Source organism: Dasypus novemcinctus, chromosome 17 (assembly GCF_030445035.2).
Source record: "Dasypus novemcinctus isolate mDasNov1 chromosome 17, mDasNov1.1.hap2, whole genome shotgun sequence".
In the NCBI taxonomy this organism is placed as follows: domain Eukaryota; kingdom Metazoa; phylum Chordata; class Mammalia; order Cingulata; family Dasypodidae; genus Dasypus; species Dasypus novemcinctus.
This window is the reverse complement of record NC_080689.1, coordinates 69718581-69723360: the sequence shown is the minus strand read 5'-3', so window position 1 is coordinate 69723360 and position 4780 is coordinate 69718581.

Below are 4780 nucleotides of genomic sequence, written 5' to 3'. Positions count from 1 at the left end.
GCAGGGTCTCTGCAATTAAAGTGAAAGCACTGATTGGAAAAGAGTGGAATCCAGAGAACTGGGATGGAGTCATATGGGATGATGATAATATTGATGGAGAAATTGGAACCCTCAATTCTGCTGAGACTTCATCAGATAAGCTTGCCATAGCCTGCCCTGTCTAGACCACACCTTGTCAACCTTGTATCATTCATCCTCCAACCTGTGCCAGGGAGTCTGAAACAACTTCCAGCCCTGAGGTGGGTACCAGCCAAACTGAAGCCTGCCCTGCCCAGCCTCTGGCCTGTCTCAGGGAGTCTGGACCTCCTCCCAACCCTGAGGCATGTACCAGCCAAACTCCAGCATGCACTGCCCAGCCTCCAGTCTGCCCTGAAGAAACTGTTCCAACAACTGACTGAAGAGATTAATTCTGTCTCACCTGAAGAAAATGCAAGGGAATGCCCTGAGGTCAGTAGCTTGCGAGGCATTTCTAATCTTTCTCCTTACCCACCCCCACCACCTATCTCACCTTCGAGGCCAATTACTAGACTAAAATCACAAGCCCCATAAGGTGAAATCAAAGTGTGACCCATGAGGACCCATGAGGTATACTTAGAAAGAACTGCATGAGGTTTCCAACTTACATAGACAGAAATCCGGGGAATATGTGTGGGAATGAATACTAAGAGTATGGGATAATGATGGAAAGAATATAAAGTTGGATCAGGTTGAATTTATTGATATGGGCCCACTAGGCAGAAATTCTGGATTCAACGTTGCAGCTTGAGGGGTTAGAAAGGGCTCTAACAGTTTGTTTGGGTGGCTGATTAAAACATGCACCAAATGATGGCGTAGGATATCTGAGGTTGAGATGCCCAACTTGCCTTGGTACACAGTAGAAGAGGGAAATCAAAGCCTTAAGGAGACTGGAATGCTAGAATGGATTTACCATTTGAGAGCTGCCCACCTACCCCAGGATTGACCAAAGGACTCAGCTTTAACCAGGACTGTGAGGAATAAATTTGTAAAACTAACTCCATCTTCCCTGAAGATCTCTGTGGTAGCTCTTCTCTGTAGTCCAGATATTACTATAGGGAGGGCTGTGATGGAATTAGAATCCTTAAACATTATGGGAATGACTGGATGTCTGTCTGGTAAAAGTCAAGTATCCATGGTTAATTGCCAAAGTCAAGGTGGGTGTGGCTACCACAATGAAAGGCAGATTCAGAAAAGCACTCAAAATAATCTGAGTCATGTAGAGTTATGGCATTGGCTAATATATCATGGGGTGCCTAGCAGTGAAATAGAAGGGCAATCTACTACATTTCTTCTGGGTCTGTATAAATAGAAGAGTTCTAGGTTGAGTGAAGGAAACCCTAACTCAAATTACAGATGCAGAGAATCACGGTCCCTTAATCAATTCCCAGACTTGAGACAGTTTACGGGCCCCTTGAATGAAGAGAAGGCCAGGTCTCCTTGGGGAAGGATCCTGTTAAACTGCCCAAAATTTTTACTCTTAATCTTCCTCCCACCTTTTCCCAAGGAGGTCTATGGCCTTTACCAGAGTAACTGCATTGACAAAAAGGAAATGATCAGATATTTGGGGGATTATTAGACACTGGCTCAGAAGTGACATTAATTCCAAGATACCCAAAATGTCACTTGGTCCACCAGTCAGAGTAGGGACTTATGGAGGTCAGGTGATAAGGGAGTTTTAGCTCAGGTCCATCTCACAGTTGGTCCAGTGGGTCCCAGGACCCATTCTGTGGTTATTTCCCAAGTTCCAGAATGCTTAATTGGAATAGACATACTCAGTAACTGACAGAATCCTGACACTGGATCCCTGACTTGTGGAGTGAGGGCTATTATGGTTGGAAAGTCCAAGTGGAAGCCACTAGAACTGTCCCTACCTTGCAAAATAGTAAACCAAAAGCAATACTGGATTCCTGGAGGGATTGCAGAAATTAGTGCCACCATCAGGGATTTGAAGGATGCTGGGGTGGTGATTCCCACCACATCCCCATTCAATTCTTCTATTTTGACTGTACAGAAAACAGATGGATCTTGGGGGATAACAGTAGATTATCATAAACTTAACCAGGTGGTGACTCAAATTGCAGCTGCCGATCCAGAGGTGGTATTATTGCTTGAGCAAATCAGCACATCCCCTGGTACCTGGTATGCAACTGTTGATTTGGCAAATGCTTTTTTCTCAATTGCTATTAGTAAGGACCACAAAAAAACAGTTTGCCTTCAGCTGGCAAGGCCAGCAATATACCATCACTATCTTGCCTCAACAGTACAACTCTACAGCCCTATGTCATAATATTGTCTGCAGGGAGCTTGATCATCTCTCTCTCCCACAAGACATCACACTGGTCCATTATACTGATGATATCATGTTGAGAGGATGTAGTGAACAAAAATTAGCAAAGACTCTAGACTTATTAGTAAGGCATTTGCATGAGAGAGGATGTGAGATAAATCCAACTAAAATACAAGGTCCTTCCACCTCCATGAAATTTCTAGGTGTCCAGTGGTGTGGGGCACGTTGAGGTATACCTTCTAAAGTGAAGGGTAAGCTGTTGCATCTGGCTCCTCCTATGACCAAGAAAGAGGCCCAACACTTAGTTGGTCTCTTTGGATTTTGGAGACAACACATTCCTCATTTGGATGTGCTACTCCAGCCCATTTACTGGGTAACCAGAAAAGCTGCTAGTTTTGATTGGGGACTGGAACAAGAAGAGGCTCTGCATCAGGTCCAGGCTGCTCTTCAAGCTGCACTACCACTTGGGCCATATGATCCAGCAGATCCAATGGTGCTGGAAGTTTCAGTGGCAAATAGAAATGCTGTCTGGAGCCTTTCGCAGGACCCTATAGGAGAATCACAACACAGACCCTTAGGATTTTGGAGCAAAGCCCTGCCATCCTCTGCAGATAACTACTCCCCTTTTGAGAAACAGCTTTTGGCCTGCTACTGGGCCTTAGTAGGGACTGAATGCTTAACGATGGTCCATCAAGTTACCATGAGAACTGAGTTGCCTATCATGAGCTGGGTGTTGTCTGACCCACCAAACCATAAATTTGGGCGTGCACGGCAGCATTCCATAACAAAGTGGAAGTGGTATATACAAGGTAGGGCTTGAGCGGGTCCTGAAGGCATGAGTAAGTTACATGAGGAAGTAGCCCAAATGCCCATGGTCACCACCCCTGCTATGCTACCTTCTCTTTCCCAGCCCACAGCTTTGGCCTCTTGAGGAGTCCCTCACAATCAGTTGACTGAGGAAGAGAAAACTCAGGTCTGGTTTACAGATGGTTCTGCACGATATGCAAGGACCACCCAAAAGTGGACAGCTGCAGCACGTCAGTCCCTTTCTGGGACTTTCCTGAAGGACCACGGTGAGGGCAAATCCTCCAGTGGGCAGAACTTTGAGCAGTGCACCTGATTGTTCTTTTGCTTAAAGAAGAAATGACCAGAGGTGCGTTTGTACACTGGTTCATGGGCAGTTGCCAATGGTTTGGCTGGATAGTCAGGGACTTGGAAGGAACATGATTAGAAAATTGGCGACAAAGAGGTCTGGGGAAAAGGTGTATGGATTGACCTTTTTGAGTGGGCAAAGAAAATGAAAATTTGTGTCCCACGTTAATGCTCACCAGAGGGTAACTTCAGCAGCTGAAGATTTTAGTAATCATGTGGGTAAGATGACCCACTCTGTGGCTAATGCTCAGCCTCTTTCCCCAGTCACTCCTGTCATTGCCCAGTGAGCTCACGAACGAAGTGACCATGGAGGTAAGGATGGAGGTTATGCATGGGCTCCGCAACACAGACTTCCCCTTACCAAGGCTGACTTGGCTACAGCCACTGATGAGTGCCCAATCTGTGAGCAGCAGAGACTCACACTCAACACATGATATGGCACCATTCCTTGAGGAGACCAGCCTGCTACATGGTGGCATGTTGACTACATTGGGCCATTTCTACCATGGAAAGAGCAGTGATTTGTTTTAACTGGAATAGATACATACTCTGGATATGGGTTTGCATTTCCTGCACACAATGCTTCTTGCAAAATTACCATCCATGGACTTACTAAATTTCTTATCTACCACCACGGCATTCCACACAGCATTGCTTCCAATCAAGGAACTCATTTCACAGCAAATAATGTGTGGGAATGGGCACAAGCCCATGGAATTCATTGGTCTTACCATGTTCCTCTTCACCCTGGAGCAGCTGGATTGATAGAACAGTGGAATGGCCTTTTGAAGTCTCGATTATGGCACTAATTAGGTGGCAATACCTTGCAGGGCTGGGGCAATGTGCTCCAGGAGGCTATGTATGCTCTAAATCAGCATTTACTCCATGGTGCTGTTTCTCCCATAACCAGGATTCATGGGTCCAGGAATAAAGGGGTGGAAATGGAAGTGGCACCACTCACTATTACCCCTAGTGACCCACTAGGAAAATTTTTGCTTCCTGGCCCTGCAATTTCAAACTCTGCTAGTCTACAGGCTTTAGTCTCAAAAGGAAGAGTTCTATCACCAGGGAACACAACAACGATTCCATTGAACTGGAAGTTAAAACTGCCACCTGGCCACTTTGGGCTCCTCTTACCTCTGAATGAACAGTCAAAGGAGGGAATTACTGTACTGGCTGGGGTGATTGATCCTGAGTATCAAGGGGAAATAGGACTGCATCTGCATAATGGGAGTAAAGAAGAGTTTTCCTGGAATACAGGAGATCCTCTATGGCATCTCCTAGTACTGCCATGTCCTATGATTAAAGTCAGTGGAAAATTAC